Consider the following 18321-nt stretch of genomic DNA (forward strand, 5'->3'; position numbering starts at 1 on the left):
TTTTTAAAAACTCCCCAAAAGATTTACCAGGTGCAGGGAGATGTCACTAAAGTCTTGACTGGTATTATGTTCCCAGCAGTGCTGGCCACTGGGCCTTGGCACCGACTCCTGTCAGCCATGCCAAGAGCCTGAGGGAGGGTAGCTGAAGCAGGAGGTGCCGCAACAACAAGCTCAGGCAGTGGAGGGCAAGAGGGAACTAGGACGTTTGTTTTTCTAATTTGGAGTGCATTCACTCCAGAGGAAGGGCACAGAGCCAGAGTCCACCACCACATTCCCAGGCAGAAAAGCAAGCCCTCTGCTTGATGGAAATAAAAGGGCAGCTCTGAAGGGCAACTTCCAACATCCGCCTGGGATGGGCAGCTTGTGAAAAGGCCAAGCAACATCAGGCCCCCTTCCTACCGCCATTAAGATCTGGGGCCAACGTGGTGGCTTCTGACCACCCATCTCTTCCCAGTTGTTAGAAAAACAAGAACCAGGTTACAGATTGTTCATCACAATTAATCACGGAAGGATTAAAGTTGAAAGCAGTCAGTTATTCTTCCATGGTCTTCCCTAACCCAGTGGGGCATTCAGACCATTCATACCACCCACCAGAAGCCTTAGTTATAACTTAAAATTAATCACCATCAAAATCTGTTTTGTGAAGGCCTTTTCTCTCTTATATCTTATCTGTTTATTCAATATTTATTTCTATGTGTATCTGAGACCTCCATATTCCTTTTCAGCCAGTTTTTATTAACAGATGGTGAAAAGATTAAGAAGCAGCTGTGCTCCAGATGTTGGCAAATGGAGCTTATGCTACCTCCTATCACTTCGTGAGCTCCACATTTCCCACTATGCCAAGAGAGCTCGAGGGACTAATTCCTGCTCACTGAAACCTTCCAGGGACACTTGGAAATCCTGTTATACATCCTCGAGTTTAAGAGATTTGTAATAAATGGGTACTGCTCTCAAAGAGCTTATATAGGTTAGTAGTAAATGATTTAAAAACCGAGATATGCTATAATCACTACTTAGTGATCCACTGACAAATACAAGATACAGAACATTTGGCTTTAAACCACAAGTTTGGATCTTCAAAATGGCTTATTGAAATTAAAGAATTTCTATTAGGTAGGCATTCTTGGGGAGATTCCCAAATGGCGTGGACATGCTCTGGCATTAGCTTAAGGATTTTTCCTGTTTAAGGGCATAGAGGACAACTACTAACTTAAAACCTTTGTTCTTAAACAGGTTATTCTAACAGCACGGAGCCCTTTTCCCAGTAAGGGAGAATGGGTATTGCACTGAGGAAGTAGCCATCATCTGCAAATCCTTCGCTTAAAGGCTCTTCTGTTTAAGAATTCTGCTTGGTCATTCTTTGAACGTAAATCTCTAGAAACAAATTAGGGGAAAATTGGCCCCACTGTATCTCAATTGAGACAAAAGGGATTTGGATTTGTAAATGATTTCACCAGGGTCCACATTTTTGCCCCAAGTATCCCGTACGTAGGCTTAGCTACAGGCTGTGGGCCAGACCTCTCTATAATCAGACATATACTTATAAGCCTTTTCTTCGCAGCAAACACAGTGGTAGGCAATACAACCATGAACAGCACAGATATAATCTCTGCTTTCTGAAGACTTCATTGGGGGTGGGAGCATGAGGAAGGTACACAACACCAAATTTGCAGATAAATATCTAATGTCATGTGATTATAAGGTAAGAAGAAAGAGTGACATGGGTAGATAGGACGGTACACGAAGGATTCACTGAGGAGGGGATACCTGAGTAGAGATGTGAATGCAGCAATCCACATGGATCTCAGGAGCCAGGGCATCGCAGGCAGAGGGCATAGTAAGTGCAAAGGCCCTACAGCATAGCATGCATGGCAACAAAAGGTAAAGAAATTATAAAGTAGTTATGGAATATAAATAAAGTTTTGCTCTCCTCTGCCCTGAACATGTTTGAAGGCAAAAGGACACACAGCTGTAAGAAAAATTTAAACAAAATACGATAATGACAAAGAATATTCAACAAAGCATCCAATATAACTGGCGTTCTTGAAATAGAAAAACTGAACAGATGGGCCAAAAAAACGACATAATACAGGAGAACTACCCTGAAAGGAAAGAAGTGAATTGGAGGTTAAAAGGACATACTATATATAAGAGGAAAAACAAAACCAATAGAGAGATTCTACTTACTTAAAGTATGAAGAAACAATTCGTCAGGAAGTCTATACAGGACAAAATAATTATATTCACAAAAGGGAAAAAAGTCAGACTGGCCTTAGGTTTCTACAGAGCAATAATCCAGGCCAGAAGATGATGAAGCATGGCTGCAAAGGACACAAGGACCACTCAAGAATATCACAGTCAGCTCAACTGTTGAACAATAAGGAGATATTTTCAAACTCAAAAACTCATGGAATATAGCACCTCATGAGCTGTTCTGCAAGGAGGGTGGGAGAGGAGAGGAGAGAGGGATTCAACAAAATCCAGTCAACCAGGTGATGAATGGCAAAGTTGTGTTAAAAAGTAGTACAAATGAAGTTATTTACAAAACAGAAATAGAGTCACAGATGTAGAAAACAAACTTATGGTTACCAGGGGGGATAAGGGGTGGGGGGAATAAATTGGGAGATTGGGATTGACACATACACACCACTATATATAAAACAGATAACTAATAAGGACCTACTGTATAGCACAGGGAACTCTTCTCAATACTCCGTAATGACCTATATGGAGAAAGAATTTTTAAAGGAGTGCATATACGTATATGTATAGCTGATTCACTCTGCTATACAGCAGAAACTAACACGACATTTTAAATCAACTATACTCCAATGAAAAATTTTTAAAAGAGAATGTGGGCGACCCTGCCTGCCAGTTGCTGGGGAGCGGCTGCCGAAGCCCGCGGGGCTGGGGAGCGGACGCCGCCCTGAGGGACTTGCCGCGGACTCTTGACCATCAGGGCTCCCCGCCATGCAGCAGCTGGCTGTATTCCAGCTGGACCACCCCAGCCCGAGGGGGAGCTGCTGCCCTTTCTCTCCTCCGCGCCTTGCCCAGCGACGGCTGACCACACATCCCTGACACTGCACGTCGCCAGCAGCCCCAGGAGGAGCCATCTCCCGGCTCGGCCAGTCTGCCCCCGGGTGTGAGGGCTGGCGCCTGGACTCTGCCATCCAAGTTGGCGAGCCTGGAGCACTCGGAGGCCGCCCAGCGGCGTCTGCAGCCTGAAGGCAGGATGCTCAAGGGGCAGCTTCCAAACACTGATGAAGACCTCGCCGCCCGCCCGGGGTCCCCGGCCACTGACCACCGTTGCGGACCCGAGAAGAGCCCAGTGCTCCCTCTGGACACCCCAGCGCAAGTCAGCAACGAGGACCCACAGGCCAGCGGGAGACCCTTCAGCCTGAAGCCGCCGCCGCCGCCGCCGTCGCCGCCGAGGCCCAGGCTGGAGCGAGCACTGTCCCTGGATGAGAAAGGCTGGAGGAAGAGGCGGTTTCAAACCAGCCGTGAGGACCTGGCCGCGAGGAATGGGGCCAGCCCCTCCGGGGGCACCCCGCAGGACGAGGCCCCCGGGACCCCTGACCCCGGCTCAGGCAGTGGCTCCCCGCCCTGCCTGAGCACCTCCCTGCAGGAGATCCCCACAACCCGCAGGGCCCCGGGCAGCGGAGGTCCCTGCTCGCGGGGTAACTGTCTTTCCGGAATGATCAGCACTTCCCTGGACCTCTGCACCGGGATGGGGCCTCGACCGGGAGCATCCACCAGCTGGCCAGCCTGCTTCCCCGGCGCCCACTGCCCGCTATGGACGGCAACGCCGCCTCCGACGCCCTGCGGACAGCAAACAAGGTGGACTGGGCTCACGCGGACTGCAAGGTGCAGCTACAGGCCAGACTGTTCCGGGCCCACAGCAGCCTGGACCCCGGCCGGCCCCCGAGCCCCCTGGCCCGTGACGTCCCTTCACTGGGCCAGGTCCACCTTCAGCCTCCTGGTGCCCATCCGCACCAAGGATGTCCGCAGCAGGTAGGGCCTTGGGGGCGGGCGGCATCATGGCCTGGGTCTGTGGCCTTCGTTGGTCTTCAGAAGCCCCGTGAGAACCACAGGAAGCTTCCCCTGGAAGCGTGTGATGTGCTGCAGCGGGTCTCCCTCCGCTGATCCCCATCTCCCAGGCCCTCCCCAGCTTTTCCTTTGCGTCTCAGCCCCACAGGCACCTATGAAGCAGATAGTGGGGTACACAGGTCCCTCTGCGCACTGGGCGGCCCTGTTTTCCTTCCCGTTTCTTGCTCCGTCGGGGGCAGCTTTCATCCATGTGTGCAGGTCGGCCCAGGACTCCGGGGTGGGTCGTGGAACCCGTGTCCCCGTAGCCGCTTTGATCAGGACCAGCGTTTAGCCAGCTGTGCCCTGTGCACGCGCCGGCACTTTTCCAGGACCGAGAGCTTGACAGGGGTAGGGGCCCCAGTGACAGCGGCTGGGCTGCCCCGAGGGGAGGGTCCCCGGGGCCCACCTCTGGCAGGGAGGGGCGCAGGCAGAGCCCGACTTGTGCACTTTGCTCTCAGGAGCGCCCCGGGATTTCTCAGTGCTTGGGGCTGCCGAGGGCTGTCCAGCAATCGCCCCGCCCCCCGACCCCGCGGGCAAGGAGAGGGGTCTCGCATCTCATAGGACGCCGGGCTTCCGGGCCCCTCAGAGGACTTGAAGAATTAGTCCGTCTTGACTTCTTTATAGTTTAAAGGGGAGGTGGGCACCGCCCTCCTGCTTAGGTCCCATCTCGCACCTCTGCCCACCTCTCCCGAGCCAGAGCCATGAGGGTTCACCAGGACCCGGGTCCCAGGAGCTTCTGAGCCCAACCTATCCACGCCCACCAGCTCTCTCCTGACCCGTCGTCTCCGGGAGCCTGGTGTCGGGCCACACTGCGGTGCCCACGCTGTGACTCGGAAGGCCGCCCTGTCCGTGCTGGGCCTGGCCACTGACCGCGGGCTCTCAGGGCTCCTGCCTCGTCGGCTGGGGCTGGGCAGGTTGTTTGAAGCACACATCGGGCCACGGCCTTGACTTGGGGGCCCCACGCCATCCACTCCCTGCCAGGACGCCCTAGGCCCCGGGGGACGCGGGGAGCTCTGTCACCACCGCCCCCCGCCGCACCCTCCCATCCAGACCAGGCCTACGCCAACCCTTCCGGACGTGGACCGGGGGAGGGGAAGAGTGAGGCGATCCCTGTTCTGGTGTCCTGGGGCGGCTGCAACAAAGCACCACAGACTGAGAGCCTTAAAACAGGAGTTACTCCGTCCCAGTTCTGAGTCCAGAATTCAGAAATCCAGGTGCGGCAGGACCGCGCTCCCTCCCGAGCCTCCAGCAAGGGTCCTTCCTGCCTCTTCCACCTGCTGGGGGCCCAGGCGTCCCTGGCTTGTGGCTCCATCTTCACGTGGCTTCTCCTCTGTGTCTGTCTCTCCTCTTCCATAAGGACAGCGGTCATTGGACTTAGGGTCACCCTCATCCAGGAGGACCTCATCTCAAGATCCTTAACTAATTACATCTGTCTGCAAAGATCCTTTTCTAAATAAGGTCACATTCGCAGATTCTGGGGGTCAGGGGGCAGATGGAAGGTAATCCTTACCCACCCCCACCCTTGGTGAGCCCAGCAGTGAAAGCCAGGCAGGTGGTTCCTCGGGCCCCCAGCCTCCCTCCTGCACCCTCCATCAGCACCGGGCATTCTTTTAGGACAAAACAGGTTCCTTTGTTAAAGTAATTCAGCATGTTTCTCATAAAGCGCGAGATCTCTTAGTGCATTTAAAGTATGATTTCACAGGGAATTCCCGTGTTGTCCAGTGGTTAGGACTTGGTGCTCTCACTGCCGTGGCCCTAAGAACTAAGATCCTGCAGGCCGAGCGGCCAAACAGTATTTCACTGTTTAAATTTCATGCAATTTATGTAGACTCGCCTGTTATATAAAAATGAGAAGCACGTCTCAAAATCAGATCCCCAGCTTTGCTCTCACACAAGCAGCCGACAATGGGTTGATGGGCTCCCCACCTCCAGACTCTCCGTGTGTGTCCTAGGACACAGGTCGGTGGACTGGATAGTGACTGTTTCAATTTTGTGAGCCGTGTGGTCTCTGTGGCAGTGCTCACCTCTGCCGTGGGGGTGAAAAAGCAGCCCCAGGCCTCGCACCAACAGCGTGGCTGTGTGGCAGGAACGCTTTGTTCAGGGAGGCCGAAGTGTGAATTTCAGGGCATTTTCCCATGTCACGAAATACTATTTTTTCCCAACCATTTAAAAGCACAGGGGACTTCCCTGGTGGTCCAGTGGGTGAGATTCCATGCTCCCAATGCAGGGGGCCCGGGTTTGATCCCTGGTCGGGGAACTATGTCCCACATGCCGCAACTAAGAAGTCCGAATGCCACAACTAAAAGATCCTACGTGCTGCAGCGAAGATCCCACGTGCCGCAACTAAGACCCGGTGCAGCCAAAGTAAATAAACATTTAAAAATTAAAAAAATAAAATAAGAGAATGTGTATGTGTATATATATATATATGTATGTATAACTGAATCACTTTGCTGTACAGCAGAAATTAACACATTGTAAATCAAGTATACTTCAATACAATAAATTTTTTTAAAAAGTAGGGCAGCCTTACTCATATATAAATCATATACCATACAAGCCACTCATTTAAAGTGTACTATTCAATGGTTTCTGGTATATTCAGGGACATAACTAAGATTAATTAAAATAAAATTAAGAGAAGTGGTAGTGGGAAAAAAAACGAGTGCACAGAATTCATTAAAATTTCTTAACTGTAAGACCAAAAAAATGGGAAACTAAAGTTACAGAGAAATTTATAATAAATTTTAACAATAAAAGCTAAAAAAATTGGAAGAAAGGGGAGAGGAGATGGGAGGAAGTATATTCTCTAAATTTGAAATGTGAGACTAAAAAAAAACAAATTTGTCATCTCCTAATGTCTTTCACATTTTTTAAAATAAATTTATTTTAGGCTTCGTTGGGTCTTTGTTGCTGCACGTGGGCGGTGAGCGGGGGCTACTCTTTGCTGCGGGTGCACAGACTTCCCATTGCAGTGGCTTCTTCTGTTGCAGAGCACGGGCTCTAGGCACGCGGGCTTTAGTAGTTGTGGCTTGCAGGCTCAGTAGTTGTGGCTTGCGTGCTCTAGAGCGTAGGCTCAGTAGTTGTGGCGCACAGGCTTGGTTGCTCCGCAGCATGTGGGATCTTCCCAGACCAGGGCTCGAACCCGTGTCCCCTGCATTGGTAGGCGGATTCTTAACCACTGTGCCACCAGGTAAGTCCCATCTTTCATCTTCTTAAGGGGCTCCCATAGGAATTAATATCCCTGGTGATGAAGAAAGTTTTATCTGAAACTCAGTGATAATTCCTTAGGGTTCACTTTAGCTTTTGCTATATTAAATTTGAGTAAAATTAATTGCCTTTTTTAAAGAATGTAAAGGATGATATCATTCTTATAGATTTTTATCTGCATATGTGCATGGAGAGGTATCTACAATGATTGTTTGCAATTGTTAACCCTGGTTATTTCTGGCTAGTAGGATTTTAGGCAATTTGTTGCCTTTCTTTGCATTTTTCCATATGGCCTGAGTGTTTTATAGTGATCATGTATAATTTCTATAAAAACAGTATAAAAAAGGTGAAGTTAAATCGTCTGTGGGAATTTCCTGGCAGTCCAGTGGTTAGGACTTGGCACTTTCACTGCCGAGGGCCTGGGTTCAATCCCTGGTTGGGGAACTAAGATCCCGCAAGCCGCACAGTGCAGCCCAAAAATAAAATAAATTGTCTGCATTTTTCCACATCACCTTCTACTTTTAACCCTAATCAACTTGTTCTTCTTTCCAAAATCAGAGTTTTCGTATTAGTAATAGGAAAATCAAGAGAGTTTTATCCTGTTTTGTTTTATATTTACTAGGTAAGGTTTAATGGAAGATGACTGATTTTATTTACTTAGGCTTTACGTAAGCCAAGTGTACTTAGTGAGGGGTAAAAATGATGATCCTTATTTATTAGAATGACAATATTTTTGTTAAGTTTCTCAACAGTTTATTATTGAAATGTTAAGTTCTAACATCTATATCAGTGTCTATGTATATATTTACATTAATAATAATTATCAATTAAATTTTCTTTACACTGAAAATAAGAACACACATCTAACACCTGACCACCTACTGTGTTCCAGAACTCCACTACAAGTTTTACATTTGTTAGCCAATCCTTGCAAAACTATGACATACATACTCCTATTTTACAGATGAGAAAAAAAGAAACCAGGAAAGGTAAACTTGCTTGCTAAAGACTACAAGCTAATAAGGCCTGACTCCTAAGTCCATGCTTTTTCCACCACATAACTGTTTTCTTAGTATGGAACTTTGTGCATAGTAAGTGTACAATAATTGTTTTATTATTAAACCAGCAAAGTATACCTCATAAGTTTTGGATGTAGTTTTGCAATGAATTGTCTTAGTTCATCCAATTCCCAAGATACCTGCTTCCTAAATTAGGGAAGCAGCCTCTCCTAACATCTAAAATTAGTTTCATCCTGTGCCTTACTTTACAGACTTCTAAGTAAGCAGCATTAGCAAATGAGCTAAGTGCATCTGAAAGTGTACGACACGAAAGGCCCAACTACAGGGAAACCATGCTTTAATACCTAAAGTATGTCTGAATTTAAAATTTTTTTTAAATTTAGTTAACTTTTAAATGTTAGTTGAAAGGAAAGTTAAAATATAAATTATTCACTCTTTCAAACTCAGTTTTAAATTTTATTTTTAACTTCCTTCCACCTCATTTATAATATTAACTTTGACACTTAACTCCCTGTTTTTGAATTTCAAGAAGTGTTTAACTTTTGGCCCCATCCACTTTTCCAGCCTCATCTGCTCATACTTTCAGCTCTAGGATTATCCAACTACTTGTGGTTTCCAGAACACACCTTGTTGTTTCATGCCTCCATACCTTTTTTTTTAATTAATTTTTATTGGAGTATAGTTGATTTACAATGTGTTAGTTTCTGCTGTACAGCAAAGTGAATCAGTTATACATAGACATATATCCACTCTTTTTTAGATTCTTTTCTCATGCCTCTGTACCTTTCGTACATGATGTTCCCTCCATCTAGAATGTGCTTTATTCCCCCTTCCCAAATTTTGCTCTTGGTGTCACCTTCTCCCAGGAACCTTCCTAATAGCTGCCTCCCTCGCCCCCAAGAGAGGGCCAGTCACTTTCTCCTCTGTGCTACCTCTCCCCTCTCACCCCCTTCACTGATGCTCCCAAGATCCTACACTATGATTGTTTAATGCAGCGTTTGCTCCTCCTGGGCTATGAGGTCGGGAAGTGTGCTACTCCCTCTTCCGATGGATCGATGGGATACACAAATCATGTATACTCAATTTGTTTTTTGAGCTCTGAACCAAGTTTTTCTAGGATGTGTTCAAATACCTGTATACATATGGTTCCCATATGGCCCTTAGTGCTCGCATGTTAAAATCTAGTCATTCCTTGAAAACACAAACCGAATTAAACAAAGTCAGGATTGTCTACTATATTAAGATTGTTCCTGATCCTGGGGTAGCAGTCAGATCAATCAGAAGAAACCCACCAGAAATGGACACAGGGACAGGGTCTCAGGAGAGAATCCAACAAAATTAAGAAGAAGAGATCCAGAGTTTTACCATGTTTTTCAGTCACATACTCTGAGCTCATTCAGACACCAAGGACACTGAACAAAGGAAGAGTCATGGAATAAAAACCAAGTTCTCTGAACTTATGGTTACTGGGGGGAAGGGTTCTGGAGGTGGGGGTATTTAGGGAGTTTGGGATTGACATGTACACACTGCTATATTTTATTTTATTTTATTTTTTACATCTTTATTGGAATATAATTGCTTTACAATGGTGTGTTAGTTTCTCCTTTTAACAAAGTGAATCAGTTATACATATACATATGTTCCCATACCTCTTTCCTCTTGCGTCTCCCTCCCTACCACCCTCCCTATCCCACCCCTCCAGGCAGTCACAAATCACCGAGCTGATCTCCCTGTGCTATGTGGCTGCTTCCCACTAGCGATCTACCTTACATTTGGTAGTGTATATATGTCCATGCCTCTCTCTCGCTTTGTCACAGCTTACCCTTCCCCCTCCCCATATCCTCAAGTCCATTCTCTAGTAGGTCTGTGTCTTTATTCCTGTCTTACCCCTAGGTTCTTCATGACATTTTTTTTCTTAAATTCCATATATATGTCTTAGCATACGGTATTTGTCTTTCTCTTTCTGACTTACTTCACTCTGTAGGACAGACTCTAGGTCTATCCACCTCATTACAAATAGCTCAATTTCGTTTCTTTCTATGAGTAATATTCCATTGTATATATGTGCCACATCTTCTTTATCCATTCATCTGATGATGGACACTTAGGTTGCTTCCATCTCCTGGCTATTGGAAATAGAGCTGCAGTGAACATTTTGGTACATGGCTCTTTCTGAATTATGCTTTTCTCAGGGTATATGCCCAGTAGTGGGATTGCTGGGTCATATGGTAGTTCTATTTGTAGTTTTTTAAGGAACCTCCATACTGTTCTCCATAGTGGCTGTACCAATTCACATTCCCACCAGCAGTGCAAGAGTGTTCCCTTTTCTCCACACCCTCTCCAGCATTTATTGTTTCTAGATTTTTTGATGATGGCCATTCTGACTGGTAGGAGATGATAGCTCATTGTAGTTTTGATTTGCATTTCTCTAATGATTAATGATGTTGAGCATTCTTTCATGTGTTTGTTGGCAGTCTGTATATCTTCTTTGGAGAAATGTCTATTTAGGTCTTCTGCCCATTTTTGGATTGGGTTGTTTGTTTTTTTGTTATTGAACTGCATGAGCTGCTTATAAATTTTGGAGGTTAATCCTTTGCCAGTTGCTTCATTTGCAAATATTTTCTCCCATTCTGGGGTTGTCTTTTCGTCTTGTTTATGGTTTCCTTTGCTGTGCAAAAGCTTTGAAGTTTCATTAGGTCCCATTTGTGTATTTTTGTTTTTATTTCTATTTCTCTAGGAGGTGGGTCAAAAAAGATCTTGCTGTGATTTATGTCATAGAGTGTTCTGCCTAAGTTTTCCTCTAAGAGTTTGATAGTTTCTGGCCTTATATTTAGGTCTTTAATCCATTTTGAGCTTATTTTTGTGTATGGTGTTAGAGAGTGTTCTAATCTCATACTTTTACATGTACCTGTCCAATTTTCCCAGCACCATTTATTGAAGAGGCTGTCCTTTCTCCACTGTACATTCTTGCCTCCTTTATCAAAGATAAGGTGACCATATGTCCGTGGGTTTATCTCTGGGCTTTCTATCCTGTTCCATTGATCTATCTTTCTGTTTTTGTGCCAGTACCATACTGTCTTGATTACTGTAGCTTTGTAGTATAGTCTGAAGTTAGGGAGCCTGATTCTTCCAGCTCCGTTTTTCGTTCTCAAGATTGCTTTGGCTATTCGGGGTCTTTTGTGTTTCCATACAAATTGTGAAATTTTTTGTTCTAGTTCTGTGAAAAATGCCAGTGGTAGTTTGATAAGGATTGCATTGAATCTGTAGATTGCTTTGGGTAGTAGAGTCATTTTCACAATGTTGATTCTTCCAATCCAAGAACATGGTATATCTCTCCATCTATTTGTATCAGCTTTAATTTCTTTCATCAGTGTCTTATCGTTTTCTGCATACAGGTCTTTTGTCTCCTTAGGTAGGTTTATTCCTAGATATTTTATTCTTTGTGTTGCAATGGTAAATGGGAGTGTTTTCTTGATTTCACTTTCAGATTTTTCATCATTAGTGTATAGGAATGCCAGAGATTTCTGTGCATTAATTTTGTGTCCTGCTACTTTACCAAATTCATTGATTAGCTCTAGTAGTTTTCTGGTAGCATCTTTAGGATTCTCTATGTATAGTATGATGTCATCTGCAAACAGTGACAGCTTTACTTCTTCTTTCCCGATATGGATTCCTTTTATTTCCTTTTCTTCTCTGATTGCTGTGGCTACACACTGCTATATTTTAAATGGATAACCAACAAGAACCTACTGTACAGCACAAGGAACTCTGCTCAATATCATGTAATAACCTAAATGGGAAAAGAATTTGAAAAAGAATAGCTACATCTATATGTATAACTGAATCACTCTGCTGTACACCTGAAACTAACATATTGTTAATCAACTATACTCCAATATACAATAAAAAGTCTAAAAAAAAAAGTTCTTATACTGTGATTTAAACCAAAGATGACCCTCACAAAGACTTAACATTCTGTTAAATTCTGTTAAATTTCTCAGCAGTTTATTATTGAAATGCTAAGTTCTAATATCTGTATTGGTGTCTGTACATATACATATCTTTTTCATTTTCATATTCATTCCTATACATATGAGCGCGTCAAGAAGGATGAGCCTGGTGAGGCACCAAAGATTACAATTGTTCAGTCCATGCTTAGCAGGCATGAACACTGCCACTGTACCCAATAAATTTCCATCAAGTCTATGACACTCCATTCTTTAGCAGTCACTCCAATTGCTTCAAACCTTCTGTCCAAGGTATGACAGTATACATATTGCCTTAACGGTGATCGAAGATACAAATGTTATCTGACAATATTTTTCAGGACTAAACATCTGAAGGTACTCTTACTGTATAACAGAGAACTAAATTAAATACCCTGTGATAAACCATAATGGAAAAGAATATAAAAAAAAGAATGTCTATATGTGTATAACTGAGTCACGTTACTGTACAGCTGAAATTGTAAATCAACTATACTTCAATAAAAAAAAACACATCTGAAGGTAAATGAGTAAAATAATCTATCACCCTCTTAAATGCACACATGCACACGCACGCACGCACACACACACGAGAAGAAAGCCTGATTCTTTTTTTCCAAAGAGAATATCTTCAGTGACCTTCCAAACAAACCTATTATACATTTTATTTTTGAAACATACCCTACATTCACAAGGGCAACAGAAAAAAAATTGCCCTTGGCATTTCTTAAAAGATGTGATTCAGAAGACACGGGATTGTCAGCTTTTTTTTCTGTAGGCATATGTTGCCCAGTGGGATGTAAAACCATTCAGAGGTCTGATTCAGAAAGAAAAATATGAAGGGGATAAGGTCAGAGCAGTTATGTACAGTTCAGTATGGTAAAACACATTTGCAAAATCAGGACAAGATACTGTAGCTCCACCATCTGTAGTCTGGTTTCCCAGCATCCACCTTTTACTTGGATACCAAGGGCTCTGAATGAGCATGTATCCCGGAATATCTTAGGTCTGAGATCATTCACCTCTCAGGGAAAACAAACACATACAAACACGGCACACCCTGAAGTGGCTCTGACTTGTGCTAAAAATAAATAAATAAATCCCAGAATTACCCACAGAAGGCACCAGCTAGTGCTCAGAATGAATCAAATGGAATATACAACCATGGACTGAATGATGACTCTCCTTGTAAAGTTATCTTTATCTCCAGTGAAAAGGCTTAAATTATATTCCACTTATAATTCCAAAATTTAAGATTGCTTTCTGTCAAACCGAACTTTGACAACAAATTTAAATATTTAGATGACACCTAAAGTCACCTGGCAGACAATTCTGTTACATCTTGAGATAAATTGGGACTGAGCCTGAGAACTTGCAGGTTACTGTTTAAATGCACAGGTTTCGGCAACCAAGTTTAGAAACAAAAGAAAAATCTACTACCTAATACACCTCCCTACGGGCCCCATCTCACTGCCAGCTGCTTTTTAAAAAGTGAAGAATTTGTATTTGAGCTGGTTATTTATAAGAGCTGGTTATTGTTCCCTAGTTACTTCACCTTAAGATCACCTAGTAAGCAGTAAACACCCTCTTTAAAAAACAAAAAAAACCCAAAACCATCATAGCAAAATTAGAAGGCTTGTGCATGACATTCCTCTGGTTGAATATTTGTCTTAAAAATTAAAATTATTTTCAGAAAACCGCTGTCACACATTAAACGTCTAAAGAAATTAAAGAAAGAAAAAAAGAGGGGAAAAACCACACTTATATACACATATTAACACATAAAGGAGTGTTTCTTATCCAACTAAAAAGCACACTGTGAAGGCAAGGCGGTGCTGAACTGTTTTTAGCAAGGACATAGCTGACCAAACCACAGAGCACTCACCAAGCCCATCCACTGCTACCCCTGGCGTCCCCTTGGTTTGCATCCATGCTACGTGTTTCCACCCACCATTTGCAGGATGCCTGTTTACAGCCATATGGACCAAGACGATGAGTCATCTATCATCCAGAATTCTTTTCTTGACCTTTCCACATGCAATCACCTTTAGCACGCTCCATAGGCACGTCCTCCGCAGAACACGTGCCCTGGAACATAAGGAGTTTCAAACTGAACACAGAACTTAGCATTCTTGATGGTCCTCACTTTGCCAAATGGATTTATTCCAGAGCTTTAAAGAAAAATCACAACCGAAACCATGACCAGATGTGTTTAGAAAGATACAAACTAAATCAGTTAGGAGACTGACGTCCTTTACTAAAAACAGGCCTATGAGGTAAAAGAACTTCAGTTACTCATCGAGAGGAAGTCATAGCAAAACAAAGCAGTGAAAAGATACATAAAACATTTCACATCTGAAGCTGACTTTTCCAACTTCACGTGGCTGAATATTTTTAAACTATTTTTGAACTTAACACTTCATGTAGTAAACTAAAAACAAAAATTCATGACCTGGACCTTATGTACAACAAATCACAAAATCTCATATAGCACTTACTATATGGCAAATATAAGCACTTTCCGGACATTCACTTACTTCATCCTTTTTGTAATCTCTGTTTTCCATGAGGAAAACAACGCAGAGACCTATGGGTAACTTGCCCAAGGGCACTGACAATGGCAGAGCTGGGATTCAAAGGGGGTAGTCTGGTTCTAACTGGGATCAGTGGTTATTATACTAACCACCTTCCCAAAGGAGTTTAACATAGATGATCCTTTTTTAAAACAGTTAAGTTTACTTAAAACTACACAAGTTTATTTTATAAGGTGAGAAGCCTTACAATTAAAGAATTTAAACTAGAGAAATTACTGTTAGGTGGTGGCAGAGCTAAAGTTTATCAGTCCCGGCAAACACTCACATAAGAAGAAGTAGTGGGAGCCTAACTTTTTTGAGTTAAATATTCAGTCTGGAGAAATTACCATAGCTGGAGAAGTGTAGGGAAGGTGATGACAGCCAAGAAACTCCAAAAGCTGGGAAGGCGATCAAAGAAAACCCCAGGGCTACAGTGCCTAACATCAGTCACACTCCTGTCAATTCTTCCTCCTCAATGCAGTCTTTCAGGAATGGTGCCTCCTCGCCATCTCACTGCTGGTGCTTAAATTCAGGCCTTCAGCATCTCTTGGCCCAATTGTGCCAACAATCTCTTACTCAGCTTTAGTCACCACCTCCTCCCCTACCCCAGCATCTAATAGCTCTGCTGCTAACAGAATAGTCTTTCTGAAACACAAATACATCTGATTATGTTATTCCCCTTTTTAACTCTTCAGTGGTCCCTATAGCCAAAAATTTCCAGTTCCACCATCTCTGCATAGAATCAAAGTCCATCACCCCAGGATTTCCCCTGTCTCTCTGTTTGCAGGCCCAGGAAAACACTAGGCTAAGTCATTCCTCTCTTACCCAGTTCACATTGCGCCTCTGCTGAAAAAATCCTTCTTCCCAACCCCCATTAGTCAACCTGCAGGACATGTCTCTAGTCATCTCTTTTTCCATAAAGTTGTTCCACTCCTGCCTCCCACCAATAGAACCGACAACTTTCTCCTTTGTGTCTTCAGTGTACCACATGTATATGATTTTATTATACTGTCCATTTTTTACACACCTGACTCCCCTACTGTAATATAAGTCCCGTAAGAATACAGAAAGTGTCTTGTCATTTTATCAGCAGCACCTGATAGTGCCTAACACACAGTAGGAGCTTTATTCATTACTGCCTGATAAACACATGCCTTCCACAGGCCATTATAGCCTTTCTCTTGACAAAAGTTTTCAGTTCAGTCTCAGTCCCATGAGAACATAGGTCCTGATTTTTTTTAATGGAAGGCATTCTAGAAAGATATGATCTACTCTATAGTCAACTTTTCAGAACACCTCCAAAGTGAAGAATAAATGTTGAATAGTATAGTTCACAAAGAATGGACCATAGAACAAATCCCAGAGGTTATAGGTAGGGTAGGAGATTCTATGGTCATATACATTCAGAACGCCTTGTGACATTTCCTTCTATGAAGAGTTAAATCACATTATCATATTAAAGGTTCATTAAAGTCCTAAGAAATTGGTTAACTTTGGACTTACTAACTTTGGATAGGCAAGTGAACCTTCCTTTGCTTCTGTTTTCTCATCAATAAATGGAAATAACAGTCTCTACCTTGATATTGTAGGAATTGAATGAGATAATAAATATCAAATGTTCAGAACAATACCTGGCATACAGTAAGTGCTCAGTAAATTCAAGCAACATTTAACATTTAAATTGACATTTTCTTTTTTTTTTTTTTTTTTTTTGGCGGTACGCGGGCCTCTCACTCTTGTGGCCTCTCCCGTTGCAGAGCACAGGCTCCGGACGCGCAGGCTCAGCAGCCATGGCTCACGGGCCCAGCTGCCCCGCGGCATGTGGGATCTTCCCGGACCGGGGCACGAACCCGTGTCCCCTGCATCGGCAGGCAGACTCTCAACCACTGCGCCACCAGGGAAGCCCTAAATTGACATTTTCTAAACACATTTAACTACAAAGTCTGTTTTTTGTCTAGCCATTACTAACACTGCACACTATACACTTTGAGAAACACCAATATAGAATAAATACTCTACCACAAGTTGGTCATTATGGCGATTTACGGCTCCAGACGTTAGGAGAAATATAGGCAATCTGATAGTTAAAATGTAGGACAATTCACTCTGGCTTCTCTGTGGCTGGCAAACATCAAAGTTTCAGCTGTCGCAACTTGCTGAGATAGGAAAAAGTGCATTGTGCGAACTGAAGGAAAACTACTCTGCAATGGAAAGAAGTTTCTTATATATAAATCTCACTACCCTTTCTGTACCTAGAAAGCAGTATATTCATCAAGTTCTTATTTTCATTGCCAAGGAATCCTGCTATTAAAGAGTAAGACAAATAATCCATCCAGTCCATTTTTTCCCTTTAATAAATGAAAAGATTTATACTGGTAACACTTAAAAGTAGATGATTCTTAATTCCAGCTTCCTCGAGTACAAAACTGTGCAGTATTGTGTGTGTGAGCATCTGTATGCATCTTCCTGGGTTAAGTACCATAGGAGTGACTGAGTTTTTTTTAACCATTTTTATAAAATTGAAGTATAGTTAATTTACAATGTTGTGTTAGTTTCAAGCATACAGCAAAGTGATTCAGTTATATGTATAATTGAATATATATACTTTTCATATTCTTTTCCATTATAGGTTAATACAAGATATTGAATATAGTTCTCTGTGCTATACAGTAGGTCCACGTTGTTTACGTATTTTACATATAGTAGTGTGTATATGTTAATCCCAAACTCCTAATTTATCTCCTCCCCACTGCTATCCCCTTTGGTAACCATAAGTTTGTTTTCTATGTCTGTGGGTCTATTTCTGTTTTGTAAGTAAGTTGATTTTGTATCATTTTTTTAGTCCTACATATAAGTGGTATCACATGATATTTGTCTGAGTTTTTTAAAAAAAATCAGGCCTATGTATCATTTAAATATTAAAAATCAAACAATAGGAATGGGTAGTATATACAGTGAAAGGTAAATCTCTCTCCCAACCCTAATCTTTACCCAGAGCCAACCACTAGTATCAGTTTTTTATAACCTTCCAAAGACAGCGTATGTATGTGTTTGTAAGTATATATAGTAATATTATACTGTCACTCCATTTTTATGGAGATAATAGTATATGATATTAACTACACTGCAACTAGCTTTTTTCACTCAGCAGTTTACCTTAGAGCTCTATCCATATCAACACAGAGGTACAGATTATTTGGTTAATGGACATACCAAAATTTAAGGCAACCCTATGATAGATAGATAGGTTGTTACCAGTGTCTTGCTATTTACAAATAACACTGAAAACAAGCATCCTTTAACATACATCTTTAGGCAAGAAATCAAGCAGGGAATTGCTGAATCAAAAAATATAAAGACTGCTAAACTGCCCTCCAAAGGTTGCCCATTTTATCCTCTCAAGAATACTTACTTCCTATACTCTTATGGTTTTCAGATTTTCTATCT

The 18321-nt window shown here is 42.9% G+C and overlaps 1 protein-coding gene across 2 annotated transcripts in view; it reads right to left on the reverse strand.

The window, feature by feature from the left end:
• Positions 1 to 18321, reverse strand: part of AK4 (adenylate kinase 4) — a 73230-nt gene that overhangs the window by 23668 nt on the left and 31241 nt on the right. The gene's annotated exons all lie outside the window — the stretch shown is intronic.

Source organism: Tursiops truncatus, chromosome 1 (assembly GCF_011762595.2).
Source record: "Tursiops truncatus isolate mTurTru1 chromosome 1, mTurTru1.mat.Y, whole genome shotgun sequence".
In the NCBI taxonomy this organism is placed as follows: Eukaryota; Metazoa; Chordata; class Mammalia; order Artiodactyla; family Delphinidae; genus Tursiops; species Tursiops truncatus.